At 35.1% G+C, this 25,120-nt stretch overlaps 1 protein-coding gene across 2 annotated transcripts in view; it reads right to left on the bottom strand.

Annotated features, from left to right (window-relative positions):
• ADAM29 (ADAM metallopeptidase domain 29) overlaps positions 1-25,120 on the bottom strand; it is a 77,725-nt gene that overhangs the window by 49,101 nt on the left and 3,504 nt on the right. The window contains exon 2 of one of the 2 annotated variants that reach the window (XM_043565345.1): positions 10,677-10,782. The exons of the other annotated variant lie outside the window; for it this stretch is intronic. The gene's annotated coding sequence lies outside the window, so the exon portion shown is untranslated. The remainder of the gene's footprint in view (positions 1-10,676; positions 10,783-25,120) is intronic. 2 annotated transcript variants of the gene reach the window in all.

Here is a 25,120-nt window from a genome sequence, read left to right on the forward strand (position 1 = left end):
CCTTGACACTCTCTGCATCGGTTTTTACCCATTACCTAAAATAGCCACCTCTCCCAGCCTTGACAGAGTGGCTTCTGTAGGAGATGAACCTCGTCAATCAGCCAGCCTAGGCTCTCAGTTGTCTCTCCAACCTTTGTGTTTGTCCAAGATGCTGTATCTGTTCTTTGTGGCTCTCGGTAGATTAGGGAGTGCTAATACCTGTTACTGTCCCAAAGGTTTGGGAAATATCCACATACCTGTTTGCGTTCCTGTACAGCAACTAATTGCCTGCCTTTAGCTCTCTGATACAAACTAATTGGGATCCTGACCTTTAGTCAGCAGCTGGGAAATTCTAGATGTTAGCTATGCAGCCTAACCCTATCAGGGAGAAATCAAGAGCTGTGTGGCTTTGCTTCCTCATTCTATGCTGAGCCAGAGGCCATAGTTACTGGGAATGCTTGTGCACCCATACAGACTGCCTCTTTAATATGCCAAGTTCCATCAGCTACCAGAGCTAGGGGATTGAGGAACCAGTTTCTTGTTTGACAGCCCTAACATTTGGGGTGCTAGGTGTATAAAAAAGCTTCTGCTAGGGAGCAGCTGGAAACTTGGTTTGGATGCCCACCAGCTCTTTCATGTTCCTAGAAGGATCCCAGTAAGCATGTAGGCTTATTGGAAGCCAGAGCTTCAGGCAACAGATGAAAAAGTATGCACCATGTCTCTTCCAGAGAGAAATTGGGAGATGGGTGTTTTTATCTCCCTCCTCTCTCTGAGCTCAGTGTTTATCTGCAGGGAGTACACATACTCCCATTTAAACACTGCTTCTTTGTTTGCTAGAGTCCCACAGGTACTGAATTCAAGACCTGTCGGTGGTGGGAGCTAGCTGATTTGGGAGCCTGTCCTTTGGATGGCAGCCATTAAAGTTGGGGTGCTGGTTGTGTGGACATCCTTTTGGGGAGAAGCTGGTGACTTTGTTTTATTGTTGGAAGAAGCTGGAGAGAGATTATGGGAGAAGTGCTTATTAGCATTTTCATGCTCCCAGGAAGATTCCAGTCAGCACCCATATAGGTAAAGGCTAATTAGAAGGCAGATCCTTAGGCAGAAGCTATGAAAGTAGAAAGATTCCTTCCACAGAGAAAGGGGTGATGAGTGGTTTTGCCTGTTCTTTCTACACTAAGACCAGGTTATAGGTGTGAGAATTGTTTGCACACCATTCAAAAACTTCTTCTTTGGATAGTTTGGTCCTATGGCAATTGTGAATACTGAGCCTTATCACAGCTATCACAGGTAGGTAATTCCTTCAAAGCCTTAGAAATTGGATTATAAATGTGTGATCCAAACCCTTCACTACAAAGAAAAAAATTGGAAGTTAGTATTCCCTTCCAACTGTAAGGCATTGTGCTGGGGTCAGGTTTAGAGTGTATCTCAACCTTTTTTACCCATTTCAATGTGGGTGTTTTCTCAATTACCCAATATGTTAGAATGATTCCACTAGTTTCCAGATTTCTATCAAACAGAATTGATTCATGTGCGGCTGCATATTTAGCATCAGTCAGGAGGAGGAGGGAAAGTCAGGAACCTCTTATCCATCATCTTGACTCTATTTATTGACTCTGATAATGAATATATAAATCTGCACATATGATAAAATTGATAGAATTAAATACATCTACACACATGAATGAGTACAAATAAAACTGAAAAAATCTGAATAAAATCATGGATTATATCAGCGTCAATATTTTGTTTGTGCCATTGTTCTATAGTTTTTGTAAGAAGTTACTGTTTGTGGAAACTGGGTAAAGGGTAAATGTGATCTTTTTGTATTTTTTTATAATTATATATTTATCTACAATATTTTAATAAATATTGTAGTTAAAAATATATATAATCATATTTTCTTTATCCATTCATCCATGGATGGGCACTTTAAGTTGTTTCCATATATTAACTATTGCAAATAATGCTGCAATGAACATGAAAGTGAATATTTCTTATCAAGATAGTGATTTTGTTTTCTTCAGATAAACACCCAATAGTGGAATTACTGGATCATATTGTCATTCTATTTTTAATTTTTTGAGAAAATTTCATACTGTTTTCCATAGTGGTTGCATCAGTTTACATTCTTACCAACAACATACAAGGGTCCCTTTTCTCCACATCATTGCCAGTGCTTTTTATTTCTCATCTTTTGGATAATAGCCATTCTAACAGGTTATGAGGAAATAATATCTCACTGTTGTTTTTATTTGTATTTCCCTTATGATTACTGATGTTGGACACCTTGTCAAGTACCTGTTAGTTATCTGTATGTCTTCTTTGGAAAGGTATGCATTCAGTTCCTCTACCCATTTTTTAATTGAACTACTTGGATATTTATATATTGAGCTGCGTGAGTTCTTCATATATTTTGCATATTAACCCCTTATCAGATACATGATTTGTAAATATTTTATACCATTCAGTAGGTAATCTTTTCATTTCGTTGGTTTCTTTTGCTGCTTACTGTAATATAGTCCCATTTGTTTATTCTTTTGTTGCTTTTGCTTTTAGTGTCAACCCCCCCACACACACACACACCCCAAAATCACTGCCACAACCAATGTGTAGTATCTTACCCTCTATTATTTCTTCTAGGAGTTTTATGGTTTAAGGTCTTAGAGTCAAGTGTTTAATCTTTAAGTCTTTAATCTTTAAGAATTCAGTCCAGGGGGCGCCTGGGTGGCTCAGTCAGTTAAGCGTCCGACTTCAGCTCAGGTCACGATCTCGCGGTCCGTGAGTTTGAGCCCCGCGTCAGGCTCTGGGCTGATGGCTCAGAGCCTGGAGCCTGTTTCCAATTCTGTGTCTCCCTCTCTCTCTGCCCCTCCCCCGTTCATGCTCTGTCTCTCTCTGTCCCAAAAATAAATAAAAACGTTGAAAAAAAATTAAAAAAAAAAAAGAATTCAGTCCAATTTGAGTTGATTTTAGTGTTTGGTATAAGACAGGATATGGTCCAGTTTCACTCTTTTGCAGCTGCCTGCCCAGTTTTTTCAGCACTGTTTATTAAATAGACTATCCTTTCACCAGTGTATTCTTGGGACCCTTGTCACAAATTAACTTCGCATCTATGCTTGGGCTTATTTCTGGTCTCTCTATTCTGTTCCACTGATTTAGGTGTCTGTTTTTATGACAATAGCATAAACTTTTGAATACTAAGGCTTTGTAATACAGTTTGAAATCATGAACGTAATACCTCCGGCTATGGTTTTTCTTAAGATTGTTTTCACTATTTGGGGTCTTCGTGTTTCTATACAAATTTTAGGATTGTTTTCCATACCTGTAAAAAATGCCATTGGAATTCTGCTTGGGATTGCAGTGAATCTATAGGTTGCTTTGGGTAGTATGGACATTCTGATGATATTAATTCTTCCAATCCATGAGCATGATATCTCTTTTTTTATTTGTGTCCTCTTCAATTTCTTTCATTATTGTGTTCTGGTTTTTAGAGCATAGGTGTCTCACCGTCTTAATTAAATTTATTCCTGGGTATTTTATACTTTGTGATAAAATTACAAATGGGATTGTTAATTTCTTTTTCTGATAGTTCATTGATAGTGTATAGAAATGCAACTGATTTTTATATCTTGACTTTCTATCTTGCAATGTTACTGAATTCACTTATTCTAACAGTTTTTTGATGGAGTCTTTAGGCTTTTCTATATATAAAATCAGGTTATTTGTAAATAGTGACAGTTTTATATCCTCCTCTCTCAGTTGGATTCATTTTATGTCTTTTTTATGCCTAATTGCTTCTAATATTATGTTGAATAAAAGCGGCAAAATGGACATATCTGTCTTGTTCCTGATTTTAGAGGAAAAGTGTTCAGTTTTTCACCAAGTTTGATGCTCACTATGGGCTTGTTATATATGGTCTTTATTATGTTGAGGTACTTTTCCTCTATACCCAGTTTGTTGAGTTTTTATAATGAATGAATGTTAAACTTTTTCACATTCCTTTTCTTCATCTAAGTTAATTGTATGATTTTTATCCTTCATTTTTTTAATGTGGTGTATAATATTGATTGATTTGTGTGTGTTGAACCATCCTTGCATCATAAGAATTAAGTCCACTTGATCATGGTGTATGATTCTTCCAATGTATTGTTGAATTTAGTTTATTAATATTTTGTTGAAGACTTTTGCATCTATGTTCATCAGGGATTTTGGCCTGTAGTTTTGTTTTGTTTTTGTTTGGTTTCTTGTAGTGTTCTTATCTAGTTTTGTTTTCACGGTAATGCTGGACTTGTAAAATGATCTGGGATATGTTCCCTTTTGCCCTATTTTCTTGGAAGAGTGTGAGAAGGATTGGTATTAAGTCTTTAAATGTTTGGCAGAATTCATCAGTAAAATGATCTGTTTCTGCACTGTTGTTTGTTGGGAGGTTTTTGATCACTGATTCAATCTCCTTACTACTATTGGTATATGCTGATTTTCTGTTTCTTCATGATTCAGGCTTGGGAGAGTGCATATTTCTAAGAATTTATCCATTTCCTTTAGGTTGTCCAACTTGTTAGTGCATAATTGTTTATAGTAGTCCCTTATGATCTTTTGTATTTCTGTGGTATCAGTTGTAACATTTCCTGTTTCGTTTCTGACTTTATTTACGTTCTTTTTCTTAGTGAGCCTACTAAAGGCTTCTCGATCTTATCTTTTAATAATTCCAACTCTTTTTCTTTGCTGTCTTTTTCAATCTTTAAGTCTGCTATATATGTCTGCTCTATCTTTAGGTCTGTTATCTTTAGGTCGTTTTATGTTTTTAGGTGGATGCATAAATATTTACAAATATCATGTCCTCCTGGATTGAGGAAAAGTTTTTCTGTAGGCTAAGTTGTCTTGTTGACTTATGACTAGAGGGCAACGTAGGCATCCGTCTGAAGCATTATTCCTAAATTCTAATACCAGCACTTATACATAGTAGATATGTAGGTAAATGATCATACATTTGGTTTATTTTTTTGTAAAATAAGAATGAAATAAAATAGTAATGTCTGTGCCCTACTAAGGTTTTGATGGTTACATGGGATATCCCAGCTTAAATATTTAGGGCAATGCCTTCCATACCCTATGTATTTAATAAATGATAGTTATTATTATTTTTAAAGACAACAAATGGTTTCTTTAATTTTCAGTTTATTCTTTTTAACAACAAAATATATTTTCTTCTACACCGAACAGGAAACAATTTTCTAAATAAATGGGTTTGGAGGGAAGCTGAGTGTTTAGAGTGTTTGAAACAGTGTTTCTTTGTGTGATCCCATATCTTTAGAAACATGTGTATGGTAACTTTGCTTTCATTTATCTCCCAGCAAGCAAGAAAAACAGAAAACACACATCATGAATTTCTAGATTTTTTTCTAAGTCTTTCAAAGTAATTTTTGTCATCAGTTTTAATCTAACATTTTATCTTCTGTCTGATTCACTTCTGTTTTTCAGGAACACAAGCCTTTGCATAGGAAAGTAGATAACCACTTCCTTTTTCCTTTGAAATGGATACCTTTTCTGGCTCCTTAATTTTGGCATTAGTATAAGAGGTATGAAAACACTTTCAGATTTAATAATGTAAAACAAATTCTGTCAGAGAACATTTGTACTGAATAGTTTAAAAAAGAAAACTACATAAAGTCACTTTCTTGTAAGGTGTTTTCTTTCTTCCTATCTTTAACAGAAGAGCCATTTCATTAATTCTATATTTAGTAGCATTGGAGGCATAAATATATGAAAGGCGCAAGATTGCCATGATATTTTAATCAACTTTTTTTTAGGCAAGGTTTAGATTTACAGAAAAATTGCAAATACGGTGCAGAGAGTTCCCATATACTCCCATGCCCATGTTTTCCCTATAACATCTTGCATTATATGGTATATTTACATGGTTAATGAACCAATAATGACAGGTTATTAAACAAAGTCTATGCTTTTTTCAGACTTTAGCATTTTTATCTAATGTCTATTTTTAGTTCCAAGATTCTATCCAGGATTCCACATTACAATAAACCCCCATGCCTTCTTAGGGTCTTTTGTCTGTGGGACTTTTTTTCTAAGTTTATTTATTTGTCTTGAGAAAGAGAGAGTGGGGGAGGGACAGAGAGAGAGGGAGAGAGAAAATCCAAAGCAGGCTTTGCACTGACAGCTCAGAACTGGAACTGACTAACTGTGAGATCATGACCTGAGCTAAAGTCAGACACTTAAGCAACAGAATCACCCAGGGGCCCGGTGGGATTGTTTTTGATGACAAAAACTTTCGTGTATTTCTGGTCAGGTGTTTTGTAGAATATCCCTGAATTAAGGCTTATCTGATTCTTTTCATTATTAGACCGAGAGTATGCATTTTTGTGAGGACAGCCATGAAAACAGCGTACCATTTCATCATATCATGTAAAGAGTATCTACTATTAACATGACTTATTACAATTGATGTTGACTTTGATCAACTGTCTTGATAGCATTTGTCCAATTTCTTCACTGTAAAGTTACTCCTTCCCCTTTTTTATACTGTACTCTGGCAGTATGTCCCTTTGCACAGCCCACATCTAAGACATGGGGAACAATGCACTTGCCACAAATTCCTACCACCCGCTAGTCTTCTTATTGTCTTTTTCTGCCTTCTCCAGAATCTCATTTAAATGAAGTCAAATATTATGTAAACTTTTCAGACTGACTTCATTCACTTAGCAGTATGTACTTAAGGTTCATCCATGTCTTTTCATTGCTTAATAGTTTTTGCTTGCTTGTTTTAATTACTGAATGATACCCCTTATAGTGATATAACACAGTTTGTTTATTCATTTACATATTGAAGGTCATTTCTAGTTTTTGGTGATTAAGAATAAATCTGTTTGCCACATTCATGTGACGGTATTTATACTGACAAATTTTCAGATTGTTTGCATAAACACTCAGGAGTATGATTGCTGGATTTTATGGCAAAATTATATTTAGCTTTGTAAGAAACTTACAAAATACCTTTCAAAGTGTTTGTGCCATTGTCCTTTACCAGTAATTAATGAGAGTTCCTCTTGCTCTGAATTCTTACCAGCAACTGGTAGTGTCAGTTTTTGGATTTTACCTTTGTTTGTTTGTTTGTTTGTTTACTTTTTGAGAGACAGAAAGAGTGAGAGAGTATGGGAGGGACATAGAAACAGGGAGAGAGAGAATCACAAGCAGGATCCATGCTGTCAGCACAGAACCTGATACAAGGCTTGGATTCACAAACCATGAGATCATGACCTAGCTGAAATCAAGAGTCGGATGCTTAACAGACTGAGCCACCCAGGTGCCCCTGGATTTTACCCATTCTTAGATGTATGTAACAGTATTTTTTTGTTTTCATCTGCAACTTCTTTTTTTTTTTTAATTTTTTCAATGTTTATTTATTTTGAGAGAGACAGACAGACAGAGTGCGAGCAGGGGAGGGGCAGAGAGAGAGGGAAACACAGAATCCGAAGAAGGCTCCAGGCCCCCAGCTGTCAGCACAGAGCCCGATGTGGGGCTGGAACTCACAAACCCTGAGATCATGACCCGAGCCAAAGTCGGACGCTTAACCGACTGAGCCACTCAGGCGCCCCAATCTGCAACTTCCTAATGACAAGAGTTGTTGAGAATATTTTCCTCTGGTTGTTTGCTATTAGTATTTGCTTTGATGAGACTGTTCAAATATTTTTTTTTTCCCATTGAGGCTTTGACAGTGCAGAGCTTGCTTGAGATTCTCCCTCTTTATCTGCCCCTCCCCTGCTCGCACTTTCTCGAATTCCCTAGAATTCGTCAAAATTACTCTTAAAAAGTTCCTACCAGTTTATGGCTTAAGTAACTTCTGCTCCAAGTAAGCAGATCCTAGGTGTGACCCCCTATATTTGCCTGTCTCTGGAGCAGATGACAATTTGTTCTGTGACTCCAACTCTCTAATGGCTCCCAGAAAAGTCACTGATTTCAGTTTGTTTATCTTTTTTTTTTTTTAATTTTTTTTTCAATGTTTATTTATTTTTGGGACAGAGAGAGACAGAGGATGAACGGGGGAGGGGCAGAGAGAGAGGGAGACACAGAATCAGAAACAGGCTCCAGGCTGTGAGCCATCAGCCCAGAGCCTGACGCGGGGCTCGAACTCCCGGACCGCGAGATCGTGACCTGGCTGAAGTCGGACGCTTAACCGACTGCGCCACCCAGGCGCCCCATTGTTTATCTTTTTTTTATCTTTTTTCTTGTTGAAAAATTGTGTGTGACAACTTTTAGGTTCTTAATATGCTAGAGACAAAGCCACAAGTATGCCATGGTATTTTTAGAACTTAAGCTGCTTATGATCTGATCTGTAGGGACATTTCAATTAATTAGCTACCACTGTTAACAGACTTAAATGGAAACATTGTGTTTTATTTACATTGTGTTTATTAATATTCCCTGGTGACAGTTACATTTCAGTTCTTTATTTAAAGTTTATATATGGTTTGAATTTGTCTTCACATTTTGAAATATTTAAGGAATTTGATACTTACATTCACTTCTACCAAATCAAGGTCCTAAAGGTTAGAAAGAAGAATCATGGGTTAATGTATGAGTTGGACAATAAATAGAGTGATCCCATTTGGGTCTCATATTCAAATTAATTGTTACCATAACTGCTTGAGTCTGGCTATCTAGTGGATTTATTTATTTCTATTTTTATTGTATATTTAGAACTCCATGTGAAAATTAAAATCCTTTTATTGAAACCTTCCTTGACTCTTGTAGCTTAGAAGCTCTTTTAAAATTTAACCACAGGGGAGCATGCACACAAACACACACATAGGAATTATTTCCATATATATCCACTATAACAGTTAATAACATGCCTTCCACACATTGAATATTTAATAAAGGTTTGTTAAATGTTCAATACATATAAAATATCCCAAGAAAATATATTAGTATCACATAATTTATAATATATGATATGGAATACTATTTCTTGCCAAATAACAGAATCATGCTATGTGCATATCCAAATTAGATGTAAATCTAATTTAAAAACTGTACTATATTTGGCGCGCCTGGGTGGCCCAGTCAGTGGGCATTTAATTTCAGCTCAGGTCATGAACTTGCTTTCGTGGGTTCAGGCCCCGCATGGGGCTTTGTGCTGACAGCTCAGAGCCTGGAGTCTGTGCTTCAGATTCTGTGTCTCCTTCTCTCTCTGCCCCTCCCCTGCTCATGCTCTGTCTCTATCTCTCTCAAAAATAAATAAACATTAAAAAGAAATTTTTTTAATTAAAAAGCATTGTATTATATTTAAGTATTTGCTTAGTTTATTTCAAAATTATAACTAAGGTTATTCTAGATATCACATATATATGTCTCTAATGATTACACTCATAAAATGAAGCACCAAATACTATGTAAATGTTATTTATACATGTACATTCAAAATCTCATTTTATATCTGCTATTTGTAAAATTATCTGCAATTTTACATGCACTCTCTAGAGAATTTACATTTTCTATTTAAAAATTAAATATAATTAGGAAAAATTAATAAATATCTCATATAATGTCTGGTAACTACATATAAATTTTACATATTTTTTAAGGAAAAAATATCATCCTGGGGCAAGCATTTTAGACAGAAATATAAGCAATCAACTAATTTTAAAACGTAGAATTTTATTGTTACAAAAGAAATTTTTTTTTACATTTAATGCTTTAATTTTAGCATTTACCAATTAATTTTAGATCATGGATCCTACTTAAATACTATAACAGGGTAACATATTTCTTCAATTATTTTTTCAAAAACATATCCATTTACTATTTATTTGAAAACAACTTTAGACTTCAATATTGTAAAATACTCAAAACATCAGCAGGAAAATACAATACTGAAATTCTCACACTGTTTTCTTTATGGTTTGACTAGAAGTTGCTCCATCAAAAATGAATCACATTGTATACTTTTGGTTCGTAGAAATGACCGATGGACTTTACCATTTTATTTCTTTAAATACAGAATACTTAAGCACTTTACAATGTGACTAACAAAACCAAAAGAACAATTTCAATTAACTAAGAGTATTATTCTCAAAATATGCAGAAAAGATATTTATTTACCATATTGGATTGAAGATTTATAATAATCTTCCTTTTAACCTGAAGTATATAAATGATTTCATGCTCTAAAACTTACATAGAGAAAATACATATTGTTAAAAATCTTACATCAAGAAAAGTTTCATAAGAGGGACACCTGGGTGGCTCAGTCAGTTAAGCGTCTGACTTCAGCTCAGGTCATGATCTCACGGTTTGTGAGTTCCAGCCCCGTGTCAGGCTCTGTGCTGACAGCTCAGAGTCTGGAGCCTCCTTCTGATTTTGTGTCTTCCTCTCTCTCTACCCCTCCCCCAGTCATGCTCTGTCTCTCTCTCTCAACAATAAATAAACATTTAAAAAAATTTTTAAAAAATGTTTTATACAATACAGAAAAAATACATATATTGTTTGCACAAGACTGGGTTAGATTCTACCAAAACTCTACCAGGTTGGAAAATGAAACTGGCTTGACTCCAGATATAAACAATGAATGTAAGACAGAGTACTTTCTAAGTAACTTCTGTGATTTAAATTGATAATTCATTGGAGGACTGGAGGAAAAAAAAGTTGGGGAAGAAAAATTTGGAAACTATTTCATAAAATGTTACCTCATGATTATCTTCATAACTTCTTTTCTTGAAAGTGTCTCAAGATAGGATCAAAGAGATATCTTAGGGAAGTGGTGGGAGGAGAGCTGAGGAGGGTTGCACCACTCTATGAGGAATAGATAAGAACATTTGGTATGAAACGAGATATGTATAGTATGTAAACAACACGTTTTAGGGTAAGCATTATGTGATTTTCTCTACAAACCCAGCATATTTGGGAAAAGGGAATAGGAACATATGTTGTGCATAAAGGAAAATATCTACCTCACTGGGCTGGCAGAGGTCCATGAGAAGGTCTTGTGAGAGCTATACTATAAAGGAATTGATTCCTATACAAATGGGTTTTACAAGAAGAGCATTTAAGAGTGAGAATAATGCCATTATTCTGTGTTTTTGTTCAGAACATTAGCTACCTATACACATATCACAGTGCCATGAGACAAATCATCTTTTGTATACTGTACGTCAATATCCTCTGCTTCTACGTTTCAGAAGGTCAGATACAGATGATCAGCTTTCAAAGACTGTTTGCCCTTCTTATTTTATAGAAACTATCTACTATCTTTTACCTTATCTTTTATCTCACTTCCTCAGTTAGTACCTTTTACCTACTATTTTGTCTCTTCTTTTTTATTGTTTCTTATCTAGTTTATTTATTTTTCACTTAAAAAAAAAAACAAACAAATTTCCTTGAACTTCCATCCATTTTGGATGACATGTAATCATCATTTTTTTCAGAGCTAAACTGTAAAGTTATTTTCTTGTTTGTTTGGTATGAGTGTTACAGTTTTTATTTTTAAATATGCTACCGTTGCATATATAACAAGGACTTTTAAATTTCTAAAAATTTTTTAAAACTTTTTTTAAAGCAAATTATGAAAAATATGACATAACATTCCATATACTTTTATAAGCATCTCTGAAGAAGTATTTTCCTACATAGTCAAAATAACATTAGATCTAACAAAATCAATTATTATTATTTTTAAACCATCTAATATCCAGTGCATATTCAAATTCCCACTTATCCTCAAAATGTTCTTTGTAACAAGCTTGTCAAAACAGAATCTAACAAAAGTAGTCTTTGTAGAATGGTTTTAGAATCATACAAAAGTCTTTTTTTATTACAAATCATTCTTCTAATAGTTTTTGGACTTACTGATAATCCTTTCTAAACCAATAATTTCATTATATCTGGCAAAATAGTAGTTTTTTTTTTTTTTTACTTTGTGTTCTTTCACACAAAAAAAATTAAAAAAAAGAAAAAAAGGAAAGAAAGAAAGAAAACTTTATGGGATAACAACAAGGCTTATAGAGACGTCAAAAGGAGAAAAGGGAGAGAAAGAGACAAAAAAAAAAAACAAAAAAAAAACAACCTTATCTGAAGAAATAGTGACGGAAAAATTCCCTAGTCTGGAGAAGGAAACAGACATCTGTCCAGAAAGCCCAGACTATTCTAAATAAGATGAACCTGAGGAGATCCACACCAAGACACCTTATAATTAAAATGTCAAAAGTTAAAGACAGGGAGAGAATCTTAAACCAGTAAGGGAAAAATAATTTTTTATGAACAAGGGAAATGTCATAAGGCTAATACCAGATTTTTCAGCAGAAACTTTACAAGCCAAAGGGAGTGGCACAATATATTCAAAATACTGAGAAAACAAAAAACAAAAAACAAAAAACAAAAAACTTCCAGCCAAGAATACTCTACCTAGAAAAGTTATCATTCAGAATTGAAGGGAAGATAAAAAAAATTTTCAGACAAGCAAAGTTAGAGGAGTTCATCACTATTAATGTTAAAGGAATTTCTTTAGGCTAAAAAAGAAAGGATGTTAACTAGTAACAAGAAAATATATGAAAGTATAAATCTCATTGGTAAAGGTAAATATATAGTAAAGGTAGTAAATTAATTACATATAAAGCTAATATAAAGGTTAAAAGATAAAAGTCATAAAAATAACTATAACTACACTAATGAGTTAAGGCATCCACAAGATAAAAAATGCAACATGTGACATCAAAAACCTAAAGTGTTGGAGAGAGTAAAAATGTAAAGCTTTAGAATTCATTCAAACTTAAACTGTTATCAATTTAAAATGGACTATAATAAATGTTATACATAATCCTCATGATGATGACATAAAACCTATAGCAGTCACACAAAGATAAAATGAAAGGAATCTAAGCATACCACTAAAGAAGGCCATAAAACCACAAATGAAGAGAACAAGAAGAAAGAAACAGAGAGAAACTACAATACATTCAGAAAACAATGAACAAAAAGTCAGTAAGTGTATACCTATCAATAATTACTTTAAATGTATATGGACTAAATTCTGCAATCAAAAGACATAGTGCAGCTTAATGGCTGGAAAAAAAAAAAAGACCTGTCTATATCTATATGCTGTCTACAAAAATCTCACATCAGATTTAAGGACACACACAGACTGAAAGTGAAGGTATGGAAAAATATCTTCTATGCAAATGAAAACCAAAAGAAAGCTGGGGTAGCTATACTTACATCAGACAAAATAGACTTTGAAACAAAACTGTAATAAGAGACAAAGAAGGATATTATATAATGATAAAGCTGTCCATCCAACAAGATGATATTACATTTGTATACATTTATGCATCCAACATAGAAGCACCTACATACATAAATGTTAACAGGACTAAAAAGAGAAAAATACAGCAATACAATGGTAGTATGGGACTTTAATACTTCACTTATATCAATGGAGAGGTAGTCCAGATAGATAATCAATAAGGAAATATCAGCCTCAAATAACATGTTGGACCAGACAGATGTAACAGATATTTACAAAACATTCCATCCCAAAGAACTGAATATACATTCTTCTCAAGTCAGCCTGGAACATTCTCCAGGATATATCACAGGTTAGGCCACAAAGCAAGTCTTAATAAATTTAAGAATCCTGAAATTATATTAAGTATCTTTTCTGACCACAGTGGTATGAAAGTAGAAATCAGTTCCAAAAACAAACAAAGAAACAAACAAACAAAACTGTAAAATCTAAATATATGTCAAAGTCAAGTCAAAAGGTAAATAAAAATACCCTAAGACAAATGAAAATGGAAATAAAACATACCAAAACTTATGGAATGCAGCAAAAGCAATTCTGAGAGTTACATTCATAGCAATAAACGCCTGCCTCAAGAAACTAGAAAAATCACAAACAACTTAACTTTACATCTAATGGAAGTAGGATAAGAACAAGCAAAATTCAAAGTTGGCAGAAGGAAGGGATTAACAAAGATTAGAGCATAAATATACAAAATAGAAACTAAAAAAATTGATTAAACTAAAAGTTGGGTCTTTTTAAATTTTATTTTAAATTCCAGTATAGTTTACAGTGTTATCTTAGTTTCAGGCATACAGTATAGTGATTCAACAATTCCATACAACACCCAGTGTGCACCATGACAAGTGTAGTCCTCAATCCCCATTGCTTATTTCACCCATCCCTTCTCACCAACCTCCCCTCTGGTAGCCGTTAGTTTGTTCTCTATAGCTAAGAGTCCATTTCTTGGTTCTCTCTCTCTTTTTTCCTTTGCTCATTTGTTTGTTTATTCTTAGATTCCACATATGAGTAAAATCATATGGTATTTGTCTTTCTCTGACTGACTGACTTTGCTTAGCATTATACTCTCTAGCTCCATCCATGTCATTGCAAATGGCAAGATTTCATTCTTTTTATGGCTGAATAATATTTCATTATGTGTATATATCACATCTTCTTTATCCGTTCATCTATTGATGGAGACTTGGGCTGCTTCCATAATTTTGCTATTATAAATAATGTTGCTATAAACATAAGGGTACATGTATCCTTTTGAATTACTGTTTTTGTATTTTGGGGGTGAATTAGTGCAATTGCTACATCATAGGGTAGTTCTATTTTTAACTTTTTGAGGAACCTCCATACTGTTTTCCAGAGTGACTGCACCAACAGTGCAAGAGTTTCTTTTTCTCCACATCCTTGACAACACGTACTGTTTTGTGTGTGTGTGTGTTTGATTTTATCCATTCTGACAGGTGTGAAGTGATATCTCACTTACATTTCCCTGATGATAAATGATGTTGAGCATCTTTTTATTTGTCTGTTGGCCATCTGGATGTCTTCTTTGGAGAAATGTCTGTTCGTTTCTGCTGCCTATTTCTTAAGAAATTGAAGATGACACAAAGAAATGGAAAGATATTCCATACTCATGGATTGAAGGAACAAATATTTTTTTTAAATGTTTATACTACAAAAGCAATCAGGTTTAATGTAATCCCTATCAAAATATCAACAGCATTTTTCACAGTAGAACAAAAAACACTAAAATTTATGTGGAACAACAAAAGACCCCAAATGGCCAAAGTGACTTTGAAGAAGAAAAGCAAAGCTGAAGGTGTCACAATTCCAGACTTCAAGTTACATTACAAAGCTGTAGTAATCAAAACAGTGTGGTACTGGCACAAAAGTAAACATATAGGATCAATGGAACAGGATAGAGAACCAAGACTCTTGGCGAATCTAGCTAGAGGTTTGTCAATATTGTTTATATATATTTAAAAACAGCTTTCAATTGGATTATTCATTTTTTGGAGCATTAAATTGTATAAGTTCTTTATATATTTTGAATATATATGTCATTTGCAAATATCTTCTCTCACAAAAGACTCCAAATAGCCAGAGCAATCTTGAAAAAGAACAAAACTAGAGGTATCACATTCCTTGATTTCAAACTATATTTACAAATCCATAGACTCAAAACAGTATGATATTGGCATAAAAATAGGCACATAGATCAATGGAACAGAATAGAGTTCAGAAGCCCATGCATATATGGGTAATTAATTTATGATTAAGGAATTAAGAATATACACTGAGAAAAGGACAGTTTCTTCAATAAATGATGTTGGCAAAACTTGGCAGCCACGTGCCAAAGAATGAACCTGGACCCATACTTTAAGCATACACAAATAATTCATGATGGGTTTAAGACTTGGATGTATATTTTGAAATCATAAAACTCCTAGAGGAAAACATAGGCTGTAAGTTCTTTGATACAGTATCGGCAGTGATTTTTTTGGATCTGACTACACAAGTAAAGGCAACAAAAGCAGAAAATAACAAGTGGAACCACATCGAACTAAGAAGCTTCTTCACTGGAAAAGAAAACATAAACAAAATGAAAAGGAAAACTGGAATGGGATGAAATATTTTTTTATATATTTGATAAGGAGTTAACATACAAAATATATAAAGAATCCATACAACTCAATAGCAAAAAACAATCACATTTAAAAATGTGCAGAAGACCTGAGTGAACATTTTTCCAAAGAAGACATACAGATGGCCAATAGGTACATGGAAAAGTGCTCAACATCACTAATTATCAGGGAAATGCAAATCAAAACCAAGAGATATTACCTCACACCTGTTAGAATGGTGTTATCAAAGTGACAAGAAATAAAAAACTGTTGGCAAGGATGTGGAGAGAAGTGAACCCTTATGCATTGTGGGTATGAATGTAAACTGGTGCGACCACTATAGAAAAAAATGTGAAGTTTCCTCAAAAAAATTAAAAATAGAATTACCATATGATATAGCAATTCCACTTCTGAACTTTTATCCAAAGAAAACAAAAATACTAACTCAAAAATATTCATGCACCCCTATGTTCATTGTAGTATTATTTATAATAGTCAAGATATGGAAACAGTCTAAGTGTCCATCAATGAATAAATGGGTAAAGAAAATGTGGTGTATATACATATACACACATTGCTATTTTTAACAACATGGATAGACCTTGACAGCTTTATGCTAGGTGAAATAAGTTAGACAAAGAAAGATAAGTCATATTATTCTCATTTGTATGTGGAATAATAATAATAATAAACACTAACAATAATAAAAATTTAAAATCTCCCAAAACAAACAAAAAAGCTCATAGATAAAGACAACAATGGTTTATGGAAACCAACAATGGTTTATGGAAACAATGGTTTCCAGAGGTATGGGATGGGTGAAATGGATGAAGTGGATCCAAAATTACAAACTTTCAGTTATAAAATAGTCATGAGGCTGTAATGCACTGCATGGTGGTTATATTTTATAACACTGAACTACACATTTGAAAGTTGCTAAGAAAGTATTTCTTAAAAGTTCTCATCACATACACACACACACTCACACTAGTTTGCTTATGTATGGTGACAGATGGTGACAGATGACAGACTTATTGCAGTGGTTATTTTGCAATATTGAATCATTATATTGTACACATGAAACTAACATAATGTTATATGCCACTTCAATTAAAAAACTGAAGAAATTTTTCCACATTTAAAAACATAAGAATAGCTCATTGGAAATATTCAAGTATGGCAATACAAAATGGGTGTGCTAAGCATAAAGAGAGTTGCTACTGGTGTATGATACAAAGATACATTTAGGGATGGCCCTGGTTGTTCTATGGCCCGTGTTAGTTACTAATAAATAATTACCAAAAACACCACAGCTACTCCTGCAGGAAAATATATGTAATTATTATATAAATAGTTGTTTCTGTAACTCTCCTTTTTGATGTCATTCTGTATATATCTTTTAGTACTCTGTGGAAAAGCATCATTTAACATTTTTATCTTTTGTTATATATTAATATGAAAAAAGAGGTATTATAGTTAAGTGTATAACAATATAACATTACATAAAATGAATTTTAAGGACCATTAATCATTTCTCCTTAAAGTGGCTTCTGGGAGTTAAAAATCCTATATTTGAAAATGATCTCATATTACCATTCATTTAAGCACTTTTTTACTCTTATTTTACCCTTATTCTTCATAATTCCATTTGCAACAATGTTGTACTTTTAACTTTATAATCATCCCCATTGTGAAAAAGATAAGTTTTCTTCCAGAGCAATTCTCATGTATAAATCTTATTTTCATAGGAAATAATTTCTGGATTGTATTCATTTATACCATTGAAAGCTATAAAAATATTAGAGACAAATTTAACTGGTTTTCAAACAAAAGTTTCATAATATAATTATTTTGTATATGTTTTGAAGATTAAGAAAAAATCTTTTTATTTAGTGTGTGTGTGTGTGTATGTGTGTGTGTGTGTGTGTGTGTTCAGAGAGAGTGATAGAGACAGACAGAAAGACAGATATTGCATTGATTTTTATGGTATTTAACAGAGATATATTGAGAGAACATGAATAGGGGAGAGGGGCAGAAGGAGGGAGAGAGAGAATCCCAAATAGTCTCCACACTGGGCATAGAGCCCCATGAGGGGCTCCATTCCATGACCCTGGCATCGTGACCTGAACCAAAATCAAGATTCAGATGCTTAACCTACTGAGCTACCCAGACACCCCTAACACAAATATCTTTTTAAATTGACTAAATATTTTCTTGGAACATTACCAAGTATCTATGTAAATATATTTGGATATCTGAATCATAATTATATTTTAATTGTCATTAAAATTTTAAAAAGTAACTCAAGGATACATGCTCATTTTTAAACAATTCAGATTTCTAAAGAATGAAAACTCTTTTCTTATCCTTAATCTCATACTTCTTCCCAGTAGTGACAATTATTAACAGGATGATGTGTATCTATTCAGTTATTTGTCCCATAGATTATATTTGTATAGTACTTGTTTTGTGAGTTTTCATACCTGTCAAAGATTAAATATAGATCCTAAATTAACATAGAGTATACAGGTTGAATATACAACACTCAGACATGAAGTTTGTACTTCACTGATCACATTGGTAGTGATATATATCTTTATTTTATTCTTATCTCCTATGAGTATCATTCATTTTAACGTGAGAGTGAATGTTCTTCTTTTACACATCTGTGATGTAAACATAATGTTTAAGTGTCAATGTTTGTTTATGATTGAAGGGAATCCTATATATTAATGTCTATTGATATTTTTGTCTATATGCTTTCTAAGATCAATCTACAGATACGCACTCTATATATACATAATTATTATTCAACCCCTGTTCCACAGCCTGTCATTTCATGGCCCATTGAAATATCTTTACTTAATTAGATAACAATTTTGGATATTCTATTATTGCAGAAGACCATGTCAAGTATATATAATGTATACCCCAAAAGTTATTTTCTTGAAAACTAGCAGAGCAGTTTACATTTTTTAGAACATTTCTTTGATGTTTTTAAGTTCACTTTTAGATTCTAAAGATATAGACATTGATTACTTAGTTATTTGTAATTGCTTATATTTGATTTATCTAAGTTGACAAAATTGACCTATTGTCTTCCTCACTTTTAGCTTAGTACATGAAAAACAATGTACTATTGTTGATATTGCTAGAATATAAAAGGGCAATGATTGCCTTCTGTGGAAAAAGAAAAAACATTGTTATCTTTTGTATACCAATGATCCTCAAACTTAAGTTTGCCTACTAGTCCCTTATTAAACTTGTTAAAAACACAAAATGATGGGTACTACTACCAGAGATGCTAGTTTTCAACAATAGTTCTTTAAACACTGTTCTCTACTATTATGCTTAAGTTGGGGAGTTACAATGGCACTTTGACAAATATACTCCTGGAGCAGGATCTAAGTTGTTGCTGAATTTCTTGCTTATGAGCAAACAATTGTGTCATCATCAATATGCAACTACTCACCTCATTGTTTCCTAATCCAAAGAGTCTGAAGAACCAATATGGGAGTTTTAGCTGAAGTACTCAATTTAATAATTCCTTTTCCCCAGATCATTCTTAGTAATATTAAAAATACCAGAGAGGTAGACAAGAGGCCCTTGGAAGAGGGTAGGAAGGGCGGAGAGGCCGTGCGTGCTACATGGACTGGTGGGAGGAAGCCGGGGTGCTGGAGGGGCAGCCCACCAGGCAAGGCAGAGGCCCCAGTCTGGCTTGCAAAAGCAGAGGGGCCAGATGGAGTGTGTTCTGATAGCCAGTGGGACTTAACATCTGGAATGTTATAGTCAACAGCTTTGCTCTGAGAGAGTGGGGAGGTCGAAAGGATGCCAGGAGGAAGGTTGTTGAGACACTGAAGACAGAGCTCAGCTCGGCTGGGGAACAAAGGCGCTGGCAAGCACCATCTCCCTCTCCCATCCCCCAGCAGAACATCCAAAGAAAACCAGTTCCTGTCACCGAACTTGCTTGCACTGCATGAATGCCCAATGCTGTGCTTCTGTGGGTCAATCCCTCCCACAGGTCTTCCTCCTTCCCAGTGCTGCAGGGCCCCTCCCACAGGGGACCACTGAAGGCAAAACAGGCTAAGCCTGCCCCTCCTGTCCCTGTGCACCTTGTGGATCCACCCTGGCTAATATGCCAGATCCCATTGAAGCAGCACCACAAGCCTGGCAGTGTGCAAGTAGCCCAGACAGGGGCCACACCACTCCACCGTGAGTCCTGCCCCTGAGAGAGGGGAAGATAAGGTACACACCAGTTTGACTGTGGCCCCAGTGTTGGGCTGGGGGAAGACATTGGTCTGACTGTGGCCCTGCCCACCAACACAAGTTTCTATGGACAACACAGGGGAATGGCCCTGCAGTTTGGAGCCACTGCAGGGACTACCCAATGACAAAACAGAAAAATTCTCAAAAGAAACTCCAGGAAGTAGCGACAGCTAACAAACTGATCAAAAACTATTTAAGCAATATAACGGAACAAAAATTTAGAATATTAGTCATAAAATTAATTGCTGGGCTTGAAAAAGGCATAGAGGACAGCAGAGAATCTATTGCTACACAGATCAAGGGACTAAGAAATAGTCATGAGGAGCTAAAAAAGACTATAGATGAGGTACAAAATAAAATGGAGGCAGCCATAGCACAGACTGAAGAGGCAGAGGAGAGAATAGGTGAATTAGAAGATAAAATTATGGAAAAAGAGGAAGCTGAGAAAAAGAGAGATAAAAACATCCAGGACCATGAGGGAAGAATTAGAGAACTAAGTGATGCAATCAAATGGAACAATATATGTATCCTAGGAATTCCAGAAGAAGGAGAGAGAGAGAAAGGGGCTGAAGGTGTACTTGAACAAATCATAGCTGAGAACTTTCCTGATCTGGGGAAGGAAAAAGGCATTGAAATCCAAGAGGCACAGAGAACTCCCTTCAGACGTAACTTGAATTGATCTTCTGCACGACATATCATAGTGAAACTGGCAAAATACAAGGATAAAGAGAAAATTCTGAAAGCGGCAAGGGGTAAACATGCCCTCATATATAAAGGGAGACCTATAAGACTCGTGACTGATCTCTCTTTTGAAACTTGGCAGGCCAGAAAGAATTGGCAAGAGATTTTCAGTGTGGTAGACAGAAAAAATATGCAGCCGAGAATCCTTTATCCAGCAAGTCTGTCATTTAGAATAGAAGGAGAGATAAAGGTCTTCCCAAACAAACAAAAACTGAAGGAATTTGTCACCACTAAACCAGCCCTACAAGAGATCCTAAGGGGGACCCTGTGAGACAAAGTCCCAGAGACATCACTATAAGCATAAAACATACAGACATCACAATGACTCTAAACCCGTATCTTTCTATAATAACACTGAATGTAAATGGATTAAATGCGCCAACCAAAAGACATAGGGTATCAGAATGGATAAAAAAACAAGACCCATCTATTTGCTGTCTACAAGAGACTCATTTTAGACCTGAGGACACCTTTAGATTGAGAGTGAGGGGATGGAGAACTATTTATCATGCCACTGGAAGTCAACAGAAAGCTGGAGTAGCCATAGTTATATAAGACAAACAAGACTTTAAATTAAAGTCTGTAACAAGAGATGAAGAAGGGCATTATATAATAATTACAGCTCTATCCATCAGGAAGAGCTAACAATTATAAAAGTCTATGTGCCAAATATGGGAGCACCCAAATATATAAAACAATTAATCACAAACATAAGCAACCTTAGTGATAAGAATATGGTAATGCAGGGGACTTTAATATTCCACTTACAACAATGGACAGATCATCTAGACACAGGATCAATAAAGAAACAAGGGCCCTGAATGATAACATTGGATCAGATGGACTTGACATATATTTAGAACTCTGCATCCCAAAGCAACAGAGTATACTTTCTTCTCGAGTGTACATGCAACATTCTCCAATATAGGTCACATACTGGGTCATAAAACAGCCCTTAATAAGTATAAAGGAGATCATACCATGCACACTTTCAGACCACAATGCTATGAACTTGAAATCAACCACAGGGGAAAGTCTGGAAAACCTCCAAAAGCATGGAGGTTAAAGAACACCCTTCTAAAGAATGAATGGGTCAACCAGGCAATTAGAGAAGAAATTAAAAAATATATGGAAACAAATGAAAATGAAAATACAACCATCCAAACAGTTTGGGATGCAGCGAAGGCAGACCTGAGAGGAAAATACTTTGCAATCCAGGCCTATCTCAAGAAACAAGAAAAATCCCAAATACAAAATCTAACAGCACACCTAAAGGAAATAGAAGCAGAACAGCAAAGATACTCCAAACCCAGAGGAAGAAGAGAAATAATAAAGATCAGAGCAGAAATAAACAATATAGAATCTAAAAACACTGTAGAGCAGATCAATGAAACCAAGAGTTGTTTTTTTGAAAAAATAAACAAAATTGATAAGCCTCTAGCCAGGCTTCTCAAAAAGAAAAGGGAGATGACCCAAGTAGATAAAATCATGAATGAGAATGGAATTATGACAACCAATCCCTCAGAAATATAAGCAATTATCAGGGAATACTATGAAAAGTTATATGCCAACAAACTGGACAACCTGGAAGAAATGGACAAATTCCTAAGCACCCACACTCTTCCAAAAATCAAACAGGAAGAAATAGAAAACTTGAACAGACCCATAACCAGCAAAGAAATTGAATCAGTTATCAAAAATCTCCCAACAAATAAGAGTCCAGGACCAGATCACTTCCCAGGGGAATTCTACCAGACATTTATAGCAGAGATAATACCTATACTTCTCAATTTATTCCAAAAAAAGAAAGGGAAGGACAACTTCCAGTCTCGTTCTACGAAGTCAGCATTACTTTGATTCCCAAACCAGACAGAGACCCAGCAAAAAAAGAGAACTACAGGTCAATATCCCTGATGAATATGGATGCAAAAATTCTCAATAAGATACTAGCAAATCAAATTCACAGCATACAAAAAGAATTGTTCACCATGATAAAGTGGGATTCATTCCTGGGCTGCAGGGCTGGTTCAACATTAGCAAATCAATCAATGTGATACATCACATTAATAAAAGAAAAGATAAGAACCATATGATCCTGTCAATCAATGCAGAAAAGGCATTTGACAAAATTCAGCATCCTTTGTTAGTAAAAACCCTCAAGAAAGTCGGGATAGAAGGAACATACTTAAACATCATAAAAGCCATTTATTAAAAGATCACAGCTAATATCATTCTCAATGGGGAAAACTGAGAGCTTTCCCCCTGAGATCAGGAACACGACAGGGATGTCCACTCTCACCGCTGTTGTTTAACATAGTGTTGGAAGTTCTAGCATCAGCAATCAGACAACAAAAGGAAATCAAAGGCATCAAAATTGGCAAAGATGAAGTCAAGCTTTCGCACTTTGCAGGTGACATGATATTATACATGGAAAATCTGATAGACTCCACCAAAAGTCTGCTAGACCTGATACATAAATTCAGCAAAGTCGCAGGATACAAAATTAATGTATAGAAATCAGTTGCATTCTTATACACTAATAATGAAGCAACAGAAAGACAAATAAATAAACGGATCCCATTCACAATTGCACCAAGAAGCATAAAATACCTAGGAATAAATCTAAACAAAGATGTAAAAGATCTGTATGCTGAAAACTATAGAAAGCTTATGAAGGAAATTGAAGAAGACATAAAGAAATGGAAAAACATTCCGTGCTAATGGATTGGAAGAATAAATATTGTTAAAATGTCAATACTACCCAAAGCTATCTACACATTCAATGCAATCCCAATCAAAATTGCATCAGCATTCTTCTCGAAGCTAGAGCAAGCAATCATAAAATTTGTATGGAACCACAAAAGGCCCCAAATGGCCAAAGTAATATTAAAGAAGAAGACCAAAGTGGGAGGCATCACAATCCCAGACTTTAGCCTCTACTACAAAGTGGTAATCATCAAGACAGCATGGTATTGGCACAAAAACAGACATATAGACCAATGGAATAAAATAGAAACCCCAGAACTAGACCCACAAACGTATGGCCAACTAATCTTTGACAAAGCAGGAAAGAACATCCAATGGAAAAAAGACAGCCTCTTTAACAAATGGTGCTGGGAGAACTGGATAGCAACATGCAGAAGAATGAAACTAGACCACTTTCTTACACCATTCACAAAATTAAACTCAAAATGGATAAAGGACCTGAATGTGAGACAGGAAACCATCAAAACCCTAGAGGAGAAAGCAGGAAAGATCTCTCTGACCTCAGCCGTAGCAATTTCTTACTTGACACATCTCCAAAGGCAAGGGAATTAAAAGCAAAAATGAGCTATTGGGACCTCATGAAGATAAAAAGCATCTGTACAGCAATGGAAACAATCAACAAAACTAAAAGGCAACTGATGGAATGGGAAAAGATATTTGCAAATGACATATCGGACAAAGGGCTAGTATCCAAAATCTATAAAGAACTCACCAAACTCCACACCTGAAAAACAAATAACCCAGTGAAGAAATGGGCAGAAAACATGAATAGACACTTCTCTAAGGAAGACATCTGGATGGCCCACAGGCACATGAAAAGATGTTCAATGTCATTCCTCATCAGGGAAATACAAATTAAAATCACACTGAGATACCACCTTATGCCAATCAGAGTGGCTAAAATGAACAAATCAGGAGACTATAGATGCTGGAGAGGATGTGGAGAAATGGGAACCCTCTTGCACTGTTGGTGGGAATGCAAACTGGTGCAGCCGCTCTGGAAAACAGTGTGGAGGTTCCTCAAAAAATTAAAAATAGACCTACCCTGTGACCCAGCAATAGCACTGCTAGGAATTTACCCAAGGGATACAGGAGCGCTGATGCATAGGGGCACTTGTACCCCAATGTTTATAGCATCACTTTCAACAATAGCCAAACTATGGGAAGAACCTAAATGTCCATCCACTGATGAATGGATAAAGAAATTGTGGTTTATATACACAATGGAATACTACTTTGTAGCAATATTGATGGAACTGGAGTGTTATGCTAAGTGAAATAAGTCATACAGAGAAAGACAGATACCATATGTTTTCACTCCTATGTGGATCCTGAGAAACTTAACAGAAGACCATGGGGGAGGGGAAGGAAAAAAAAACAGGGAGGCAGGGAGACAAATCATAAGAGACTCTTAGAAACTGAGAATAAACTGAGGGTTGATGGA

The sequence above is a fragment of the Prionailurus bengalensis genome, chromosome B1 (assembly GCF_016509475.1).
Source record: "Prionailurus bengalensis isolate Pbe53 chromosome B1, Fcat_Pben_1.1_paternal_pri, whole genome shotgun sequence".
NCBI lineage: Eukaryota > Metazoa > Chordata > Mammalia > Carnivora > Felidae > Prionailurus > Prionailurus bengalensis.